Below are 24,361 nucleotides of genomic sequence, written 5' to 3'. Positions count from 1 at the left end.
TATTTTGGGACAAGATCTCACTAAATTGCAGAGGCTGTCCTCAAACTTGCCACCTTCCTGCCTCAACTTCCTCAGTAGTTGGGATTATAAGTATGGGCCGCCACCCTCATTGCCATATTGTTTTCAAATTGATATTATCCTTCCCTTGTCACTCGAATGCTAGTTCTTTTAAATTTCACCTCTTGTATCTAAATGTGTAAAATATTTTATTTTTTGACTCAATAATTGCACACTTCTAGGAATATCTCCTAAGGACCTTTCTTAGAAAACAGGCAAATACTTAATAAAAATGTAAACGATCTCTTCTCTGACTTCCCATCTTGGAAAAAATGCTGAAAAATTACCCCAGCTTAAGTTTTTTTCTTACTTTCCTCAAACCAATGATGGAGCTGATATGGAACAGCCTAAGTTCTCTCCTGTGGAAGTCAGATCAAGGCTCCGTCTAACCTCCTTCTTCCTCTCCTTTTTGTTAAGATTCTTCACTTATTATTCTTACCTGATTTACAGAGCAGTCATTGACTCATCACAAGTTGATTAGAAAACCTACTATTATGCATTACCTCTACAGTCAGTCAAGCATTTTGGAAGGGCAGTGCATGATGGAAATGTTCAATTTTCCACACTTTGCATTTCTCTGAGCAATAGCAGCATGCAAGTTGAGTAAGAGGATCTCAAGTAGTCTGGGAGTGGGGCCTGTCGCTCTGGGACAGTTAGATATTAACCCAATATCTTTTAGGACACGAATAGATTTTTTTCCTAGAGTACTATACTTATTGTTGCATATACTAGAAAAATATTACTAACACAACACAACTATGTTTTATAATGTTTGCCTATGTTGAGGCTAAAATAAATGGACTTTAAGGGGGAAGAATGAGTTGGTCTAAAGAAAAACTAACTGAACAATATATGTGGATAGAGGGAAATTGTGACAAAAGCACACAATGCCGAACATTCCAGAAACTCTGCATTGATGAATGCTGGTTGCACATCTGACCTGGGACCTTGGCATTGTGAGGAGCACATGTTCCTTTCTGGGAATTGACAGGTTGGCTGTTCTCGCTGGGTACTTCACACAGTGCTTGGCACGTAGAGTTAATTAATTTATCTATATTAAATCACAGTGTCTCTTTAACTGCCTGTGTAGAAAAATGTGTTTCACACACCCTCAAAGAAGATCTGGGAGCGCAACACACAGGTGAACACATAAGCTCTGACAGTGAAAAGAAAGAGACATAAATCTCAACCCCTTCCTGACTTGCATTCTCCACGTAAATCAATCAACTTCTCTAGAGTCTGAGTTTTGCCATCTGACAGATGGAGACAATATTCAGGTAGATTGTCACTTTCAGGATAAATGATAGAATCGACATAAAGTTCTAATCTTAGTATGTGGTTTGTGGTGTGTACTAGGTACTCTGGTATTATTGCTATTGTTTGCTTTTTCGTTTGTATCAGAGATTAAACCTAGGGGTACTTAACCATTGAGCCATATCCCCTTTTCTTATCCGCTTTTTCTTTTTTAATTTTATTTTGAGACAGGGTCTTGCTAAGTTGCTTAGGGCCTTGCTAAGGTCTTGAAGCTGGCCTTGAACTTGTGATCCTCCTGCCTCCCAAGCAGCTGCAATTAAGACATGCGCCACTGCTCCCAGCATTGTTTACTTTCTTAAAGGGATGTACATTATACTAGTACATTATACTAGTATTGAGAAAAAGAGTCTGTGAGTACTCGTGACAAAAGATGTTAATGCACAAGCATTACCAAGAAGGGAATAATTTAAGGAAGAGGGATAAGGTAGCGGAGGAAACTACTGATGAAATACCTCAGCCAGGGTCCCCATGCCCTTCCTTGACAATGTGGACTGAGCATAGTTGCTGGCCTCACACCCATTCCTGATACTCAAGTCTCACTGAAGGTAGAAAAGGGAAACAACCCTTTTGAGTCTCTCTAGAACTTTAACCAAGTTGAGTTACTTCTGTGAGAGTCCTTAACATGTTTTAACATCCTCCTGTCAAATCTCAATTTTATTTTTTCATAACCACATGATCTTCCATTATAGATACTGATACTTAGGCTCTTTCTAGTGTTTTACTACCTGAAAAATTACTATGTTTAGCCTTGTAGAAACATCATTTCACCTGTGTGCAATACACCTATAGCATAATGTCTAAATCAATGGGTATGTTCTGTTCAATTGTCGAGTATGTTGTCAGAAGATTGTTCCACAGAAAGCTGGTGCTAGTTACACACCTACTATAATACAGGTAAGTTTCCTCATGTCTGCACTAAAACAGCGCCTTTAAAACATATTTTTTATCTCTGTAAAAATATGCAATTATAGTTTCAAATTGCAAGTCCTTAATTATGCATAAGATTGAGCTTCTGCTCTTCTAACCCTCTGTGTCAAACTGAAGGACCAACCTTGTAGCTGCACACTGTATTCTGAGGATAGGTAAAAGCACTTCATCCTGGAATTGACCTTGAATCACACTTAGCCCAGTTCCCTCACTTTGCAGATCTGTAAGGGGAATCCCTAAGTAGAACAGGTTTTGCCAACTTTCACATAGGACCTCGAACATATTCTTTCCTTAACAAGTTGTCATTCACTGTCTCTGAGTTAAGTGTGGTTTGAATTCTTTTCCCAGCTCCAGTAACCCACTGCTTAAGGTGCAGAAAACAAGTGACTTTGTAAGAATTTTGCAGTTCAAACCCAGCTTGATCAGTCCAAGTTTTCCTGCACATTCATAATGGGCTTAAGTGATGCAAAAGGCATTCCAAGGAACCAAAAAATCAGAGACGATTATCATTAAAAGCAAAGAATATTCTCTCTTGAGCACCAATGTGCATATTCCCAGGAGATTTCGTATGCATCCTGGGCATGGCAGATGATGAGATAAAATCATCTCGCCTGATTTGCGTGCAGATGTTTTCAGGCACTTTGTCATTCACACCCTGCTATGTTGTTAGAGCTATTTTCTCTCCCTGGCTCCACCCCATAAGTGCTGTGTCCTTTAGAAAAGTGAATACACGCAGCTCCGCTGGGCTCTGACTGCCTTCACACCCGACATGTGAAGTGCTGCTGCTTTGGAGAAGCTTCCTCACTCCACCCCACAGCCTTTCTCCACAGTCAGAATAACTGACAGTATTAAATATCAAGGTGATTGAAAGATATTTAGAAGTCAAGGAAGTAAACACTCTGCCCGACTTCACCAATGAGTAAGGACTGAGCCACAGAATCTGTGGAGAAGCTGACTGATTATTGCTGGGTAATTTAGTCCTCTGGAGGATGGATCTCTCCTCCTTGGTTGACCATCTTCTTCCTCATTTACTTTGATGTTAGAAACTCCTTTCCCTTCGCTTACAACAAAGACCCTAGTAGTGAAAAGCGTACAGGGAAGGAAAGGTACAACATCACCTCATAGAGAAGAAAAGCATAGGAGAACTGGAGGTTAGCACTAGACACCCCATTAACTCACTATGGGACTGAAATTAAGTCCCAGCATTTCCTGAATTTTTTTATTGCTGAGGCTCCCACTGCTTTGAAATCCTGGGACAGGTGTTGCCCCCTCATGGAAACCCCTGTTGCAGATTCCATCCATTGCACATTTTCCCCAGGTGTACTTGTCAGGAGTCTTCCTTTTGTCCTCCACAGAAACATAACTAAAACTGATGTTGTAGGAAAGGTAATTATTTATCTCGTGTAAATGGGAAATCTCGAGTATCTCTTGAGAACAGAGATAGGGCTATACTCAAGCCTGTTCGGTTCATCCATTTTTATCTTGCTTCCTCTCAGACTCCCTCCTTCTTGGCTTCTGCTGTTCAGTGTTAGTTCTTCCCTTGTGCGAGCGAGGTAACCACTAGCAGATCAAGAGCAATAGCCCCTCAACTCCAGAATTTAAATAGTCCTACCAAAAGTCCTGGAGTAGAGTTTCACTAGAAAAAATTGTGTCCATCCTAGAATCAGTTACTCTGGATTATTAGGTACCAACTTTTTACCAGAGAAGTAGGAGAGAATTAGAAGGGGAAATTCACCTGATTCTATTGAAATTATACTAAGAATGGATGAGGGGTGGTTCCCCAGTCGAGGTCCTGTTATTAGAAGAATATAGAGATGATGGGCAAGAAAAATGAATGGTCAGTAGTGGCTTAGCCCACTCAGACTGCTAAACAAAATGCCTTGAACTGGGTAATTTAGAAACACAGAATTCATTGCTCACAGTTCTAAGGTCAGTGTACCAGCAGACTTGGTGTCTGATGAGGGCCATTTCCTCCTAGATGGTGCCTTCTTGTTGCATCTTCAGATGGCAAAAGAGGCAAGCAAATTCCCTCACTGATGGCATGTCACTGATGGCGTCCATGAGGATGCAGCACTCTTGGCCTGATCACCTCCTAAGGGTCCGCCTCTTAACACCTAGGGGTTAGGCTTCGACGTATGAATTGCGTGGGGGAACAGGGGGACATGCATTCACACCATAGCAGTATCATCGGAACCTAACTTTTTCTAACACGAAGACTCCTTCCTTACCTTTCAAGTAGAGGTTGTCTTTCATCTTGCACTCGCTGTGCCCATGAGGAGAAGGAATCAGCATTCTCTTCATCTTTAAAACATTCTGCCTCCACTGTCCAACCACAAAGCAGTCTCTGACGGCAAAGTGAATTAACTTACTTCTCAGTCTTTGGATCTACCTCTATTTCCAGGAAGCCCTTTTCCTCTCATCCATAATCCTACTCTTTTTCTTTATCTCATTTCTTTCATTTGTCATGTTTTCTTTCATGGCATCGGGTCCTTACCATATTCTGACCCCACAGTTCCCTAAAAAAAAAAAATTATCACCATTATCAGCTTCCAAGTTTCTACATGTTGTGACCCCCTGCTATCACCCTCTTCCTCCCTCAGTTTCGTACAGTCACAGCGATTCTTCATAAATGTTCCAACATATTGCACATGCTCAAATGTCAGAGCTGTCATTTATTTTGCACTCCCTGCTAGAATGAAATTGTTCACAACAGTTCTGTGCTCCCTCTGAAAATAATTAGAAAAGCCAGATGTGTTACAACACAATGATATTATAAAGGATCAGAAAGCTATAGAAACAAGGAAGATAAGAGGGAATTAAAATCCCAGAGAGGCAACAAACATTCAGAGGCCATCTGAAGATCTGCAGTTGAGTTTTCCCTCAGACATTTGCTAATTCCTGTCTCTGGTTAGGGACTAAGGATGTGGACTTGGCCCTGGAAAGTGTTTTTAGTAGTGAAAAAGTGAGAAAACTCAAAAACATAAATGAATTTCCCCCATAAGACACTTGCTGAATTCTAAAGCTGCTGTTATCACCTCAAATATTACTCCTCTCTAGGTTTGCCCCCTTTCTCTCCTCAGAAATCCCAAGAAATAAACATTAGACTTTCTCAATCTGATTCCTGTTTGTTTGCACTACTCACACATTTGTCAACTGCTCTATTCATATTATTCATATCGATGAGTAATTTCTTCAGATCCGTTTTCCACTTCACTAATTGTATTTTCATTTGTAGCTAATTTTGGTCTCACTACCCATTTATTTTCAATTATAATTATTTTTCTTCTTCCTAAAGTTTCACTTTGTATAATTTTATGTCCCTTACTTCTTTGCTTGTGTTTTCAGTCCTTCCAACATTTTTTTTTTCATACCAAGAATTGAGTCCAGGGGCCCTTAACCACTGAGCCACATACCCAGCCCTTTTTAATATTTTATTTAGAAACAGGGTCTTGCTGAAGTTGGCTTTGCACTCATGATCCTCCTGCCTCAGCCTCTTGAGCTGCTGGGATTACAGGTCTGCACCACCATGCCCAGCTCAGTCCCTTATTTTTAATACTTTTATATTTCCAATATAAAAATTATTTTGTGCCTAATCATTGCCACATTTTAATTTTTTTTAGTCTTATTATGTTGGCAGATCCTCTCTCCCCTCAGGATAGTTTTCTGCCTTGGAATTTTATCTGGAGGAATTTTTTGAGGTGTGCATGCAAAAGATGTTTCTCCAAAGACATTTTGAGTTTGCTTCTCCCCTATTCCCCAGAAACACTAGTCTTTCAACCAGAATGTTTTTAACTAATCATTTGTAGCATGCACTACTGTGAGGAAGACTGGTGGCTCCATGTCAGAAGATAATTTTACCCCTTCTTCCATCAGCAAGTTGGAAATGGTGTTCTATTTGGTGTTCCAGTGCAGCAGGGTGAAATTTAGTCCTCTCTGGGAACCCAGTTTTATGCAGGCCTCATGATAAGTTAGCCCTACATTTGAAAAAACACTAGGGTTTGTTTCCTTCCCCAGTGCCCAATGGTCATCCCATTTGGAAGATACTGGGATAAAGCCAACTACAGTGTTGATTTATATTTCTCGAATCCTGTTTTCATTCTGTTATTGGCTTTTGCTATTGTTCTTAAGGCAGAAATTTTAAGTGATTTTTTTTAAAGTGGATAATATGTTCAAGAAAACTAGGTCACTCTATGTAGAAAAGAAACCCTTCTCAATTCCTCACTATTCCTCAAGACACCCAGCCCTAACTCCGCCTCGGTTGCCTTTTTACCTACCCTTTCCCATGGTCTTACTCGTGTTTAAGACTCCCTCATTGTTTTTCCACTAGTGTAGTAACTTCCGAGGATGACTGTCACCTCTGTCAATCATCCTCTCTTGCCCTGAAAATCTCTGTACATTTATCTTTTTTTATTTCCACCTGGGCTAGAGCCTGAGTCCATCTCGTGTAACAATTGCAGTAGTTTTCTGACTGTAACCCAGCTTGACTTACTAGCACCCAAGTCTGCTTCTGTTGTGCATTTGCTCAAACCATCAGCAATTCCTGTTGCTTGCTAAGTAAGGCATTTACTTGGCCTGAACTGCCTTGCTTGTTACATTTTCCTTAAAATTCCCCTTAGCCTGCAGCTCAAACATGGTGTGCCTTGGTGCTTTTCCTAACGTATATAAAAGGTAGATGTACATTTATATGCGTTAGTAGATTAGGGTCATGAGCAAAGGCCAGGAGGGACAAAAGAATACAGTCCAATTTTAGGAAAAGCTAGGTAATGAAAACATCCTCAATAGCCAAATCTTAGATAAAACAGATTGTGATAAATGAGGCTCAAGCCAGATTGTGAAGAACTTTCAATATTTAGAAAGTGGTATCATTCCGTGGGTCACGGAGCACAAACCAAAGTCCATATTTTATTTACTTTTGTACTACCACTTCTGTGCAACTTTAGGGAGCATCCATGAATGACATCCCCTGACATTGTGCAACATGTCAGTCCTAGTAAGCCTCACACTCTGTAGAGCAATATCTTAAACATGGCGGGCATGTAGTATATGCTCAATAAATTTTGTCCAAAATCCACAGGGATCTGTTTGGTATTCTGTTTTCTGCTTCCTAACCTTTGCTTAGACAGGAAATTAGGGCTATTAGCACCCCCTATAGTGGGAAGATCTCCATAAAATATTGTTAACCTTTGTCTTTCTTTTAACGTGGAAACAACTATCATAATACTGTATTCACATTTTAGTCACTAGATCTGTTACAGCTTTAAAATAATGAAAGTGTTATATTGCATCAACGTGCTAGAAAAATGTTTCAATTCATATATAACCTGTGTCTCAGTTTAAGTCAAGCAGGTATGCCAACATGTAGACTTCAGCTTCTAAAACCCAGTATATAGTAAGTGAATACAAATTATGAGAAGTTCATGAGCATTCTCTCTCTCTCTCTCTCTCTCTCTACACATACACACACACACACACACACACACACACACACGCATATGCACATGCGCGTGCACACCTCCACTTCTGTGGTAATAGAGAAGGAAAATAGAGAAGTGAGACTTGTTTTTCCTGATGGGAAGCAAGGAAGGAAGGAATGTTGCAGTGGGAAGAGCACCATTGCCACTAAATAATGCCTGAAGAGGGAAGCCTGCTCAACGGGCTCTTTACACAGGAAATGTGGGAACCATTAGTCCAACGTCCTTCATAAATTTCACCTATCTGGAGTCTAAGAAAAGAAAGACTACATCCTTGAGAGTCTTCTACAGGTGGGTGCGGCTGGAAGCCAGGCAATTTGATGCCATTTTACTGTTTTTTTTTTTTTTTCTTCTCCCCCTCTCAACTACTAAAGGCTTTTCTTTCTTTAAGCTCGTGTTAAAGAGCACTTAATTGAGTTGGGTTGTTGGCAGCTATCTATAAATTGCCAAATTTAGAACAAGAATCATTCCTTAAGAGTCCTGGGCATTAATACTTGTCATGTCTTTAGCATGATCATTAATATTCATCCTATCTAGAACGTAAGAATGAGGGGAGAAAACCCTTCCAGTCCTCTAACAACAGCCCTATAGAAACCAAATTGCTTGCTTGCATGCACTTTTATTATTCTGTGCTTCAAGTTATTCAGCCTTCAGTGTAGAACTGTAAGCAAACAAAATTTGTCACAATTGGATCACTCTGAATATCTATGTACGGATATTGGCCAGAAGAACCAGAGATATAAAATTTAATGTCTGTGCTTGACACGACAGTTTAGTACCCTGTATTTTATTTTCTTCATTTGACACTTGGATCTGTTTTTACTGTATATTTCTCAAACATGTATTCTGACCCTTCAACAGCAAGGAAGAATGACTTGACAATACTCAGAAATGAGCAAAGTTTGAGAAACAGGCAGATTCAGAAGAAGTAACGTGTGAGAGGCCAAAATTATACACCAGACTGTACAGGCTACAGATGGAAATTGCCAGTCACAAGGAGGGAAGTGGGAGGGAGGCAGGAAGGGAAGAATGGCAAGCAGCCTCTTGGACAGGCACAGCCTATCAATTTCACCATAATGAAAGAGGATCTATGGGAATCTTGTTGGCAAGGGTCGTTTTCCTGCAGTCTTTCCAGCTCCTAGGAAGTCCTGACCTGGAGTAATGACTGCTTGTGGTGTAGACAGCCAACCGAGGAGTCTTACTTCTTTTTTGTTTATCCTTGATATGACTGTGACTCCACAATTAACCACAAATTAAAATGGGAGACACCCAAAAGGAGAATAAGCCGCTGGCATTCCCCAGGACAATGAACTTCAATCCTTTCTAGTGAAAATAGAGCATTAAAGGAAATTTGAAAAGATTGTTGTTTTTCTAGTGTAGGCAATTCTGACGTCCAGCAGATAATTTCACATTAAATCTAAGACTGAATGAGAATGATCACGTTTGACACCATGTTTGGTTATTGTATTCATCAATTTAAATATATTAATTAGCCATAAAATTCTTTGTGCTGTTAGAATGAGATTTTTGTTTGTTTGTTTGTTTGTTTTTGGCACTGGTGATTCAACCCAGGGTCACTTAAACACTAAGTCACATCCCCAGCCCTGTTTATATTTTTTATTTTGAGATAGGGTCTCACTAATTTGCTTAGTGCCTTGCTAAGTTATTGCGGCTGGTTTTGAACTTGGGATCCTCCTCCTTCAACTTCCTGAGCCACTGGGATTATAAGCATGTGCCACTGTGCTGGGCACAAGGTATTGTTTTGATAAAAGGAAACATCAAATATGATGCTTAATGAATTTGGTTTTCTGAAATCTGTCTTGTCTGATCAGAAATTCAGTCTTCAAGTGGAAGAGTATAACAATTAAGCTGAGTTTTTCACAATTTTTGAAATTTTGACTTGATAGGACTGAAACTGAATTACAGAGTGTTGAAATTAAAAACTATCATAAAAATAAATTGATGCCTTTTAAGAAATGAAGTAAGGAATTTAATTCCAGTGTTTTGTTTTGTTTTTTAACATCTCATTTCATGCTCCTTACTGTTGTCAAAACAAAAGGTCTAATGAAGTTTTCGGCACATTTTATTACAAGAAATGTTTGCAAAATCTCTTTCCCATCCCTATCCCCATGTATCATTCCTCTATTTTACTCATTGCTTTTTTTTTTAATATTTTTTTGGTTGTTCATGAACCTTTATTTTATTCATTTATTTATATGTGGTGCTGAGAATGAAACCCAGTGCCTCACACATGCTAGGCAAGCGCTCTATCACTGAGCCACAACCCCAATCCCATTACTCATTGCTTTTTAATTCCTAATGAGGAAAAAGGAAAATGGTTTATAATTTGTAGTTATGATCTAGATAAGTGAGGTTATCTCAATGACTACCATGGTCTCATCAAATGTCAGATGTCCAATAGTAATCATAATAACTAGGTTTTTCTCTGTGCCAGCTACTTCAGTATGTGAGCTTAGTAGGTCCAAACAACTCCTCCATAAGGCAGAAATTAAAGACTGGGCAGAGGGAACCCAAACAATATACCCATTGGCAATTGGCTAGAGTTGGTCTTTAAATCTGGGTTCTGACTCCAGAGCACTGTCCTTAAGTCCAAAACAACATCTTTTTTTTTTCAGTAATTTTTTAAAAATACATGATTATTTGATTACTTTTATATGTAGCTAACCTTAAAGATAGAAAGAAAATAGTAAAAAAATATTTACTGTTTCCATTAAACAAAATCTATGTGTAATTTGTATTATATACAGAAGTGACGGCACAAATAATTACTATCATGCCTTTTGATAATACGATGAAATGATAAAGAACATCAGACCCTCTAACTTACAGAAAGGCATGATTTATTTTCCTGCTTCATGGTCTTGCCTTCTCTACCATCGGCATCAGTGCCGACGGTTTCTCTCGTACCATGAACTGTTTTGTCAATGCTGTCATCGCCCACAGACTTTTAAAAAGACAAATGTTCTAAATCTAACTCAGCAAGAGCAAAAAAGGATGTTGAGAGAGGAGAGCTTGGCTTTGCTTTTGGTTGGGCCCTTTCCCCATGTTGAGAGAGGAGAGCTTGGCTTTGCTTTTGGATGGGCCCTTTCCCCATGTCCCCAAGCCAAGACTACAAGTGCTTTGCTTTCTCCATGTCATTCACCAACCCACACATGCACTCACTCTCTTTTGCTTAAAATTGTGCATTGACTGCTGCACTGCTGGTACGCTATCCCTGCTTTCACAGGGATTCTGCGTAATGGGGAAATGAATATGGATCAAAAAATCGAACAGAAGATCACAGTTTATAATATACCCAATAAAATGAAAACATGCCCTCAAAGAACCTGACCTGGTCTGGAAAACCCAGGAAGACCTCTGGAATCGTTTCCTAGGGCTACCACAACAAATTACCACAAACAGTGAGGCTTACACGTCAGAAATGCATTCTCTCACCTTAGAGGCAGAAATCAGGTGTCAGGAGGAGAAACTAGTCCTTGGTTTGTAGACATATCACCGGCTTCAGTCTCTACCTTCATCTTTTTTTGGCATTCTCCACTGTAGGGGTCTGTGTGTTTGTGTCTTAATTTCCTACTTCTTCAAGGGACACTAATCCTTGAATTAGGGCCCATCCAAATTCAGTGTGACCTCTTCTTAACTTGATAACATATGCAAAGACCATATTTACAAATACAGTGAATTCCTAAGTAACAGGAGTTAGGACTCGTGTTTTTGAGTCACACAGCTCAACCTGCATGAGACAATGCCTTCCTGGAATCAATTGCATTTGAGCCCTGATATTCGATTCTAGAAAGAGACGTCTCTGCAAAGGCCCTGGGGCATGCAAAAGCATCCTATTTGAAGACTTATGGAGACAGAAAACACATGCACAAGGAATCACAGGAGCCAAGGGACTCAAGGTGTGCACCCACAGGTGCTGGCCAGAGGTTCCCATCACAGACTCCCTTCCCAGGAGGTGTGGGCATCACAAACCTGGGCATCTTCACTCCAACTCTGCAGCCCACTGATCAACCTGCTCCCTCCTGTGCCCATGAGTAGAACGAGGGAAAGGAGAATTTGGGCTGCTGAAGGACAGGGAGCCTAGGAGGCAAAGCCGCCCTCAGAGCCATGGTCTGGGTTGTGGCACAGAGTTTGAAGATGACTTGAGTTAAATCTCAGCTTTGTGAGAACTTGAGTGGGTGATTTCAAGATTCTAAGCCCCAGTTTTCTCATCTCAAGATGAGGAGAGTCGTGTGTGCCTCAGGTGCCACTGTGGACATTAAATGAAACAAAGCATGTTCCTTCATAAACTTGTAATGAGAAGAAAGAACGCCACTTGGAATAGGGAAGATAGAAAACCTTGACCTTTTAAGCCTCGCACAGTTCATCCAAATGATTTCATGGTAACAGCAGAAGCGAGTGGAACAGAGGGGAATTACTAATAGCTTTTCCCAATCTGTATCCCATGGAGGAGGTGAGAAGGTTAATAATAACAATAACATTTAATCTGTGCACATTGGAGAAGGCGGGAGTGTTAATAAGAATCCTTTTAATAACTGGCCACATGCACTGTGCTTTATGGTAACAGTGCCTTCTTAGACACAGTTTCATGTAATGCTTGTGTCTTCCAAACTCCATTTAAAACTGAAACTTACATGTCTAGGGGATGAGAGCACTTTTAAATGCAAACCTATCTGCTAGCACACTGCCAGGAGTGGTTGATCACATTAATTTGGAAAGGCTGAAGTGAGGGGCAAGAAGACCATGGCACGCGAAGAAATGGACAAAGGAGGCCAGAGCCAAGCACCAAGCACCCAACCCATGATGGCCCCGGAGACAGGAGAGAAGTTGAACCTAGGACCTATCCTTTTCACTCTGAAGCTTTTGGCAGCTCCAGAAACAGACCCAAATATGTAATTTGTCAGAGTTGTGGTCAAGGTGGGGCTTAATCAGGCAGAATGTGACACAGGTGTATCTTGCAGTGGCCAGGAGGCTGCCGGCAGTAAGCTGCAGACTCACCGCAGGGGAAATTGAAGGTGTTGCAGCACATTCCCCAGAGAGTTTCGGACATGAAGGATTGAGGAAGACTTTTTGATCCCTGAATGAAGTGGAAATCTTTACCCCATATGATTTTTTAAAATGTCTTTGTGCACTTACGTACAAATATGCATACTCGAGAGTGTATATGTATCTATGTACATGTGCATACATATAGCTAGCTCTTTTTACAAGAATGACATTGTGCTTTGTTCTTCATTCATCATTTTTCTCTTGAGTAAATAATGTTTTGAAGTCTGTCCGGCCAGACTGGTTTACAGAGATCTATTTACGTACTTTTAGACTGCTGTATAGTCATTTGTAGACCAGACATACCACTTTAGAAAGCTGGTATCAAGTTTTTCATTGGTGCCTTGTAAAATGCTATAAAACTTTTATATTTCCCTTGCTCGTTTTATTTCACTTTCCTAGAATATAAACTCCACAAAGGCAGGAATTTTCAAATATTCTAGTCAAAGTTCTAAAACTGTGCACCTCCAACAGATAAAATGTGCAAATGCTCTATGGCCATATTTTGCTTCCACATAGTTATGATGTATTCCTGTTGTCCTGTCAGTAAGAGGGCAGCTGTCTTGGAGCAGGGACCATCAACCTCCACTCTTAGTTGCAATGTCTGGCACAGCACCTTGCCTAGAGTGGGAGCTCGGGGTTTCAGAAACAAACAGTAAAGCACACTGTTAAAAACTTCAGTCAGATTGATGTGGCTCTGCATCTCAGCTCAGTAACAGCATCCTGTGCATTTCACATTCTAATGAACGCGAAAGAGGGTCGTTATCAGCTTCCATCTGCTCCCTCCCACCCTCTCCTCTGCTCCCACTCTGGTTTAAGCCACTATAATACCATCTCTAGGCTGGAGTTCTGCAGTGACCTCCAAACCAGGCTCCTAGCCTTCACCCTTATGCTAATTCTTGTGCTCTTACCAGAGCTGTCAGAGTGAAAGGTGGAAACCTCAGTCAGGTCAGGACACTGGTGCTCTTGAACCCTTTGGTGGCTCCTACCCACTCTGGGTAAAAGCCCAAGTCAAGGTAAAAGGTCTAAATAGCACAGAAGGGTGCACACTGCTGACCTCTGGTGGATGTCTGCCCTCGTCTTGGCTGCTGTCCTAGCTCTCATTCCCAGCACCCCACCAGCATCAGCCTCCCAGCAATTCCTGGAACTTGGATGCCTAAGCCACACCGGAGCTTCTGTGCCGACTCCTCCCTCATCTGGAAAGCTTTCCTCCAAGTGCACACATGACACACTCCCTTTGAGACAGACCTCAAAGATAGCCAAATAGCATTTGCTTAGGTCTGAAATCACAACCCTGCCTGTACAATTCCTATCACCTTCTCTCCTACATTAATTTTTTCGGTAGCATTTTGTCATAATCTAGCATAGTACATATGTGTGTGCTGTGCTTTTTGTGTGTCTCTCCCTATAAACATGAGCCAACAATGTTATGTTTTATTTGTTCATTGCTGTATCTTCCAGGTCAAAAACAGCGCTCAGTTGGGAATGGTGGTGCATGCCTATAATTCCAGAGACTCAGGAGGCTGAGACAGGAGGATCCCAAGTTCAAAGCCAGCCTCAGCAACTTAGTGAGGCCCTAAGCAACTTAGCATGACCCTGTGTCCAAAAAAAAAAAAAAAATTTTTTTTTTAAGGACAGGGGATGTGGCTCCATTATAAAATGACCCTGGGTTCAGTCCCTGGTAACCCTCCATGGCAAAACAAAACAACAACAACCACCAACTTTGCTCAGTAGTTATGAAGTGTTCAGTATCTATTTGTTGAAGAAAGAAAAAAACTGATTTTAATACACAGCACTTTTTGACACATACCATGCTAAACCTTCACCTGCATTAATCCATGTGACTTTTATCACCTGTGGTGATAAAGAGAACAGGCTGTATGGTCAAATGCATATTCTCCCAACTCCAAGTTAATCAGTAATCTCAATACACCCATAATTCTTGCCAAATCTCATAAAATATTTACTCAAGTCTCCCTTATTCCCTGGACCACGTGGTAAATCCTCTCTCTTCTTTCCAGACTCAGCTTGGCTGTCCCTTCTGCCAGGAGCACTTGCTGACCTCCCCAGGGAGCTGGGTCTCCCCCACACTCAGGCAGAGCCTGGTCTGCTGTCTGGTACGGCACTCATTACATCTTCAACCTGCAGTTCATTATTTACATGTTGGGCTCTCCCCGTGGGGAAGAGTTGTAGAGAGGCTTCATAAATCATACACTCAGGGCAGGACTAGATGACTTTTAACACCCAGCTCGAAGCATTCAAAAGATAATGCATGTAAATAGCACAGTGGCCAGCAGTAGTAAGTGGTCAATAGTAATTATCATGATGACGATTAGCAGTGGTACTAGTATTCATCTGTCACAGTACAACGTGAGTAAGCAGGTGAAGTGTAGTAATTATCTCCACAAATGCTATTATGCTAGGATATTATAGGCCAGGACCCCAGAGCTTTGGAATATCAAATATTGCTTACTGTACAAGAAGGAAATACTGCCTCTAGAACCTGCTGAGATTCTGAGATGTGGAGGAAGCAATTTTGAGCCTTCGAGATTTTTTTTTTCCCCTAACAAAGCTGTCCATAGAAGGAGTTTAAAACTTGAAATGAGAAATTGTAGTTCCTAATTTCTATGCCATGAGGTAATAAATCAAAGAAAATACCAAGGAAAAATATTTCCTCAGATATAAATTGCTAACATTTGAAAATGCATGGCTTAATTTTCTAAGCTCTCACATACCATTAGTATACTGCAAGATTTAACGTGGGGCAAAATAACACTATGATTAACACAACGGTGACTTACAACCTTTCCTATAGTCGTATTTAGGGGAATAATGTTAAGATTTTGTGGTTTGAAGGACTTCATTACTGCCAACGACAATTTCCCTTTTGCTCCATTTATGTATTTTTTCAACAAATATTTCATTTTCGAGTACCTGCTGTGAGGCACTGTGCTAAGCAGTTGGGATAAAGTGGTTCCTAGGCCCAGGGAAATCCCTTCCTCTCCAGAGTCAAATCGAATGGCTGTACTGAAAAGAGAGAGTGAATATCATAGGAAAGGCCATGTATTTCCTGGAGTGATTCTGTGCCCTTGAGTTCTGAAAGATTTGCCTAGGCGGAGGCTGGTGGTCAGGAAAGGCTTAAGAAAGTCAGGCTGAGAAAAAACTGTTTAGTTTGAATCTATCCCATTTATTGATTCTTGTTTTTATTTCTTGCATTATGGGGGTCTTGTTAAGGAAGTCTGGTCCTAAGCCAACATGATGGAGATTCGAATGAATCAAAATGTGTCTATAAAAATAAAAAATATTTTAATTAAAAAAAAAATCAAAAAAAAAGAAAAGAAAAGAAAGAAAGACAGGCTGATAGCAAACAGCGTCTTTGTGATTTCCAAAAACAGACCTCGTCAAGCCCTATCTAGTTGACTTCAGGACTGGGCAGCTCATGAGGAGGGGCTGGGTTCCACTCAGAAATCTTCTTGGCCCAGTCGATCCCGATTAAGTCAGGTTTACAGGGAAACAATCGTTTTGTGACCTGTTGTGGCTAATGACTGGTTCTCTCAGAAGAGGGGAGAGGCAGCTTGAGAGCCACAGCACCCCAGACTCAGCACCAAGGTCTCTGTGTTTGCCTTGATTCCTGCTCTCCTGATTTCAGCTAGTATCTATTTTTTCTTTTTGTCCCACTTTCCTCACTGAATACTTCCTTTTTTTTTTCTGTAAAGAAACATTATTTTGTTCCAATTACAGAAGCAATATCACAATTAGCATAGGAATCTTTTGGGGTGGGGAAGAAAAACCTGTTTAAATTAAGATCTCTCATCATCTACCACTGTGGAAAAACTTAACTGCTTTCTGAATGCGAGTCTTTATGTAAGTAAACACATGTACTACTTCCTTTTAAATGTTCTAAATCATGTTATGTTGAAGTTCATTTCTATAAAATGCTTGAAAATTGATTTTAAATAAGGTGTGGAATAAATTTTTAATAGGTCAATCAGTAGGACAGAGAGTGCTGCTGTTCCTCAAGTGTGATTTCTATAAAAACACACGGGAGTGTTTCTGGTATGATTGAGTTTATAGACTCTGGGCTAAGGCTGTCTGTGTTATATACTGACTTTGCTTTTTATATCTACATAGTTTTACTCAGTCTGTGTTTCTACTTTGATCTTTTTCCTTACTGTAATACTTACAACATGAAAATATTAGTTCATGTTATTTCTAAGCACATGGATGACTCCTTTAGCCTTAGTGGATTTACTGATGCTATCAATATTCTTCCACTGTCCCATGCATAATGGTTGTGTATCAATCTGACCATTTATTCACTACCTCACTACTGCCTAACAATTAGCACATTAGTTGAACTTTTCCTATATCACAGACCAGCTAGAGAGCATTAAGAAGCTTCAGGCCCAAATATATCTTGATTATGACATTGACCTCACTCTGTGACTTTAAGTCACAGAATTGCCTCCTATCAATCCAATTTTTCCATCCATAAATAAAGAATAATAACTGTATGTATTATTGCATAATCTTTTTTTAAAGTCCAAAATGGGAGGATCCTTATAAATCACTGCATTGCACAAGGGTCAAAAATAAGTGCCCCATAAAGAGAAGTTGTTGAATCATGAAGACAGTGGTGACAGTGAGATGGTTCAGAGTTCTTTCAGCTTACAAAAGAGAAAAGCCCTCTATCCTCCATTCTCAGTCCACACTTCACTGTTTTTTCATGAACATCAGCAGTGGATTCCTTTCTGGACCTCCCACTCTGGTTTCTTTATGTTCCGTTCTGTCCTACACATCACTTAAAGAGTAACCTCCTTAAAAATAAATTGAAACATGCCTCTTCTTTGAAGAATGCTGATCAGATCTTGGTAATTATTAAATAAAATGCAAATTCAGCACCTAGGCAGTCAAGATAGGCATCATTTATCACATAATTTTCCTAAGGCTATGTCTGTTGGCTCCCGAGACTGAACCTTCCATACCTGACACAGTAACAGCAGTACTGTCTTTTAATGATTGATTGATTAATTGAACTGTTATCAATACCTTCCATGTGACTCCCTGACTTTCCTTAATCCTATTTCTCCTTCATGTTCCAGCCTTAGCCCTATTTGTTCAGAAATAATTATTCAGAATCTACTTTGTGCCAGCACTGTTCTAGGCACTGAGATTCAAATACGAGACAGGAGCCAAGTGGATATAATCCTGGTCCTTTGATAATCCTGATGTGTGTGTGTGCGTGTGTGTGTGTGTGTATTTCTCTCTCTCTCTCTCTCTCTCTCTCTCTCTCTCTCTCTATATATATATATATATATATATATATATATAGAAGCATTTGCCTCTGGGACAAAACTCAAAACAGATTCCTAAATATTTTTCTTTCTTTCTTTCTTTTTTTTTTTTTTTTTTTTTTTTTTTTTTTTTTGCAGTGCTGGGATTGAACCCAGGGCCTTGTGCTTGCAAGGCAAGCACTCTATCAACTGAGCTATGTCCCCAGCCCCAGATTCCTAAATATTTTTAAAAACTGATCTTTATCACCCTGTAACTTGTTACTTCATTATGCCATAATATAGCACAGGGGAAATATCAATAGATAGTCAGAATATGGAACATTAAGTGTAATCCTTTATAATAAAAAACGATATCTAATATAGCCAAAAGCTATTTTAGTTAAAGTTTATGTAGTTTTAGATAAGTGATATTGATCAGTGTAAATTTTTGTATTGAAATTATCCTGCCTTTTGAAAAAGTGTAGACACATATCATTCCTCTCCTATATGTAAAAATCTCTGCTCATGTTTGACTTTTTGCAAAGGTTTGGTAGGGTTTTTTTTTTTTTTTTTCTTTTCAATTCAAGGTCTTTGAAAAGAGTTACCAAGGAAACTACGGAATAGGTTATATATGTTTCACTTCCACCTAAAATAGAAAATCTCCCTGTCAGCTATAAATATAATTCTATGAAAATCTCTCCTTTCAATGCTTTCGGTGTTTTTCTTTAACCTTACATACCACTTTTTAACAGTAGTGCACACATACTGGGGTGCCTGCTTTGGCAGGGCTCTGATGCATCTTCCTGGCTCTGTCTAGGTTTGAATACATATTTTTTCCTATTGTGTGTTGTGTTTCTCCCTCATGTCCAGTGAAGTTGTTACCTGTCACTCCACAAAAGCTATAGAATACTTTGAATCCAGAGAGAAAAGACAATGACATAGAAATATATGGCACTTAGAAAATTAACTCTGCTAAACTCATCCTTATGGAAGCCTTCTAAATCCAGACAACAGAATACAATGCAAGATGACTTATCCAGTGCCAAGACAGCAGCAGTGATTAAAAAGTCTTAGCATATGGCTTAAACAAAAATTTTTTTAATTTTATTGTTTAATTCACTCTTACATCGAGCTTTAACTTTTGCCTGAAATCAAAGGAGTTATCCAAGGGCTCTCACAAAGTAAAAGAAATTTCCCATGATAAATCTTATCAAAATGATCTTTGTAGAAACTGAAATATGTTTCTCAATGTCTGTTTTCCTTGTATCAGGATCAATGTTAATTAAGCTGAACTTTTTGGTGCTATGAGAACAAAGATGAATAAGACACAGTTTTACTCTTTAATGGAACTTAGTCACCTAGAGACTATTAATATACATGGCTGTGACCCCATCCTCCTAACTGTTCTTTCTACATCTCGTGTGCCCCTTTAGTCTCTGCTGTCCTCTATTGCCAGAGGATCATAACTAAAGTCAAACTTTCTTCAAGTCACTCTTCTCCAGGAAACCCTTGGTGACAACACATAGCAATGTGGGTGAAGCCCAAATCCCTTAGCACTGTTTATCCCGTCCTCCACCACTGGTCATGATCACATCTCCAAGTGCTTCTGCTGCTGCTTTACCATTCTTTTACCATTTGGAAACGCTTACCAATATTTTTCTCTCTATCATATATGTTTTTTACTTTTAGACCTTCATATTCCTTCCTAGATTATGTTTCCCTCCCTGACCATTTGCTAGATAATTTCCTCTCATCTTACAGATCTTGTTTTATATATCACTTTGCCTAAGGTATCTTTCCTGATTCCCATCTCCTATCACCTGTGCAATTATGACACTGTTTTAAGTGACTGGTTCTCCCTCAGGGAAGGGCAGGGATCCTGCATTTCTTGCTTAGCACAGACGTGTCCTCTACCAGGCATTTTGTAACTATTTATAAATTAATGAGTGAGTGAATTAATGAATGAGTGATGAATGCTATAAAAAACATCTTCCAAGAGAAAATGGAAACCCACATTAGGTAATAATTCGTTCTACCCAATGTTTTGGTCAGCTTACTTGCAACTGTGACCAAAAGACCTGACAAGAACAATTTTAGTGCTGGAAAAGTTTATTTTGGGGTTCATGGCTTCAGAGGTCTCAGTCCCCAGATGGCTGACTTCATTCATCAGGCCCTGAGATGGGGCAGAACATCATGGCAGAAAGGTGTGGAGGAAGAAAGCAGCTCAGGATGTGGCAACACAGAAGCAAAGGAACAGTTGCCCCACCACACACATAATATATACCTCAAAGGCACGCCCCCTGTGACCCACCTCCTCCAATCACACTGGTGCTACCTGCCTACATTTACCACCCAGTTAATCCCTTTGTGGGGATCAATTAAGTGATTAGGCTCTTCTAACCCAATCATTTTACCTCAAAACTCTCTTGCATTGAGCTTTTGGGGGACACCTTTAATCTGAACCATGACACCCAGGGTATGGCAAAGAGGTATAAAGGAAAGTGATATGAGGTGACATTTGATCTGACTTTAAAAGATGAGTAGACAGGATTTCACCAAGAAATTGAGAACAGAAAAGGGAAGTCAGAGAACGGCCAGGGCAGTCAAGGGTTTGCATAGTAGCTCAGTTCTGGATGAATGCCACCTCATTTGGATCTCAACCTAGACATCAGTTCTGCCAAGTCTTCCTGACACTCCCCTGCAGGAGGTTCAATGTCTCTTATATTTATGCTAAGAGCTCTCTCCAGCTGTATACACTATGAATAACATTTCTAGTATGAAGTTTTAAACCTGAGATCTACAAAGCAATTCATCAGGAGTAATAACTTTCGTTGTACTTATGTAGCACTCCTTTTGTGTAGAAAACTTAATGCATGAACTTTAAATAAAATTTAATTGTAATAATTGCTTTTGTTATTAATGATAAAGAGGTCAGTTTAGCAGAAGAATAGGAAAGAGATGAACATAAAGAGATACACAAACGTGGCATTTTACAATTCTGAAGATGCATAATCACTACCATGCTGAATGTCAGCATTTCAGATTCACTTTCTTCTAAAAGACATGTAATGGATTAAAAGCCTTTTGACCCCATAACCACGCCACCACATTTCCTTTATATAGGAAACTAGAGCTCCAGGGTTAGACTTGCTTTTAAACAGCAGCCTCTCTCCTTTACATTAAATTTCTGTGTCGAATTTCACAAATGCACAGTGAGACATTTTTCCTGCATAGAGAAGGGTTTCAGGAATGTTAACACGTCTCTGCAGGCTACCAGGAACTAAGTGTGCAAGTTCGATTCATACATTTTAAACAACAGCATCTCACTGAAAAGTACCATCTTTGGAAAGAATGTAGGCTTAGACAAACAAGGCTTTGTTAGAGTGGACATTTCCAAATATTAATTATGAAAAACTGCTGAAGCATTTTGCTGCATACATGTGAACTCCAGGTATTTTATGACAGTTGCTTTCGAATCATAATTCAGTGGCAACAACCTTATTGGAAACCCTGAGATCAGTAATTACTTTATTCAGCACATAGCTTGGGGCAAACCTGGATACAAAGCCAAGGCCCCTGAGAATACTGATCCTGTCATTGTAGGTCCCATTTGCCCAGAAGCATAGGCATTAATATCTTTCCCTTTTCAGAGATCTCTGTGTCTTCCCTGCCCTGCCTTTTTAACACAAAGAAGTGACAAATTTGTTACTTCTGTCCTTTGTATTAAGCTGGTGGTTAGTGGATAATTATGTCCTTGAAAAACTGTAAGAATGACAATAATAGTAATAATAATAATAATAATAATAATAATAATAATAAAATTTACTAATCATTTCTCATATTTTAACCCATTTATTCTCAGAAAGAGCTCAGTAGGGGCATTCCCTTTCCTAATTGCACAATAAGGTTATCAAACTGTAGAATGTATTGCTAGGAAATTTAATTCAAAGTCAATTTTTCTGATTTCAGATTCCAGGTTCTTTTTTTTAATTTTTTAAATTTTATTTTTACAGACTGGATTTTGATTCATTGTACACAAATGGGGTACAACTTTTCATTTCTCTGGCTGGTACACACTGCAGATTCACACCATCTGTGTATTCATACATGTACATAGGGTAATGATGTCTGTTTCATTCCACCATCTTTCCTTCCTCTGCCCCCTCAGATTCCAGGTTGTTGATCACCACTTTCTACCATTCTATTTTGTTAGATCCCCAGCTGACCTTTCCATTCTTTGCCACATCTATAGCCTACTGGCAATGGAATCTGAATCCTACTCTTTAAAAAGTATCGAAGCTCTGGAGACTGACAGAGGTATATTAGAGCTGCAACTCTGACATTTCATGATTACAATATTTTCCAAGTTAATTAAATTCTTCAACTCTCAATTTCCCAATTTAAAAAATAATGAGTAAATGTCAGAAAGGGTTGAATGGGGTAGCTCTAGAGTTAGCATAGCACCATGCATGGCACAGAGCAAGGAATAAGTTCACTCAGGGTCAGCCAGCTCCGATGCCAGCTCCCTTATGAAGTCTCCATGCCTTCTCCGGCCACTTGGTGCTGTCCTGCAGTTGTTCCCCTTCAAAGTTTTCTAGAATTTTTCTTCCTCTTGCCTCCTCTTTATAGACTGGAGATCAATGAAGGATAGGATTGATACCTGCACTTTTTAACATCTACAAAAAGTCAAGCTCAGTAAACAGTGGCTATCTTTTCTTGATCAAATATGTCGTCATGTTTCTGACAAAGAATTGTGTGGTATTTTAGGATGGGAGAGCCATTAGAAATGTAGTTGGTTCTCACTTAGGCAGCACATATGCTGAAATTGGAACAATACCAAGATTGCCATGAACCCTGTGCAAAGATGACCTGAAAATTCATGAAGCATTTCATATTTAATATATATGTATATACATATAATTTAGACATCAAAATATTAGGATTTCTAGGATATTTTTATTTTTCTGGGCAGACTATGCAGCCAGGACTATAATCTGAGATCAATGCATAGATTTGTCATATTTAAATACTTATGAATTGATTCAACATATGTTTTTAATTTCTTGATTTGGGTCTTAAAGTGTGTCATTATTAAAAGAATAATGCTACTATGACAGTAGCCCAGATATGGAATCAAACCCAATTGACGGATAAACTAAAAAAGAAAATGTGCTGATAGAATACCACTCAGTCTTTAAAAACAAGGAAATCATGCACAACAGCATGAATGAACCCAGATGTCATTATTTTAAATGAAATGAAGCCTGACACAAAATGACAAATACTGCATTATCTCACTTCTTTAGAAAATCTAAAAAGTCAAGTTCATAGGAACAGAGAACAGAACAGTGGTTACCAGGGGCTGAGGCAAGGGGTTGGTTGTAGAGAGATAATAAGAAGATTTTTGAAAATTCAGTTAGAAGAAATAAGTTCTGGAGATCTATTGTATAACATAGTGAGTACAGTTAATGACAATATATTAGATACTTGAAAATTGCTAAGAGAGTAGATTTTAAGTGTTCTTATCACAATAAAGTAAATATGTGAGGTAATGCACACATTTATTAGCTTGATTTAACCATTCCTTAATGGATGTAAATTTCAAAACAAAATATTGTACAACACAGGTATAGTGATTTTCTCAACTACACAAATAATGCTAAATGGGAACTGTTATGGTTTAGATATGAGGTGTCCCTCAAAAGTTCATCCATGAAGCAATGCAAAGAGGTGAAATGACTGGGTCGTAAGAGCCTTAACTTAATCAGCACATTAATCCAGTTGAATGGATTACCTGGTGGTAACTGTAGGCAGGTAGGGTGTGGCTGGAGGAGATGGGTCACCATGTGCATGACTTTGGGGTCTATATCTATATTTTATACCTGGTGAGCAGAGCTCTCCCTCTGTTTCCTGATTGCCTTGTTCTGAGCTACCTTCCTCCTCCACACCCTTCCACTGAGATGCTCTGCTTTGCTTTGGGCCCAGAGCTAGGAGTCAGCTGTCTGTGGACTGGGACCTCTGAAACCATGAGCCCCAAATAAACCTTTCCTCCTCTATTTTTTTCTTGCTGGGTCTTTTGGTCGCAGCAATGAAAAATCTGACTAAGTCAGAAACATTTAAACCTGGAAATTTTATTTAAAGGAATAAATGCTGAGGTTACCTAAACACTAGAAGATAGAAAAGGACTACTGGAAGTAGGTAACCTCAAGATGATTTCAAATGTGGCGCCATGCTCGTGGTCTCCAGAAGTCA

The 24,361-nt window shown here is 39.4% G+C and overlaps 1 protein-coding gene and 1 non-coding gene across 4 annotated transcripts in view; both read left to right on the top strand.

Moving 5' to 3' along the window:
• The window catches only part of Jakmip2 (janus kinase and microtubule interacting protein 2), a 173,427-nt gene that overhangs the window by 63,583 nt on the left and 85,483 nt on the right, over positions 1 to 24,361 (top strand). The gene's annotated exons all lie outside the window — the stretch shown is intronic.
• LOC124987719 (U6 spliceosomal RNA) lies at positions 22,905 to 23,008 on the top strand. Its single transcript, XR_007109241.1, has one exon. It is a non-coding gene; the product is annotated as a U6 spliceosomal RNA (small nuclear RNA).

The sequence above is a fragment of the Sciurus carolinensis genome, chromosome 6 (assembly GCF_902686445.1).
Source record: "Sciurus carolinensis chromosome 6, mSciCar1.2, whole genome shotgun sequence".
Taxonomy (NCBI): domain Eukaryota; kingdom Metazoa; phylum Chordata; class Mammalia; order Rodentia; family Sciuridae; genus Sciurus; species Sciurus carolinensis.
Note: the sequence above shows the minus strand (reverse complement) of the source record. Positions and strands in the feature narration are given on the sequence as shown.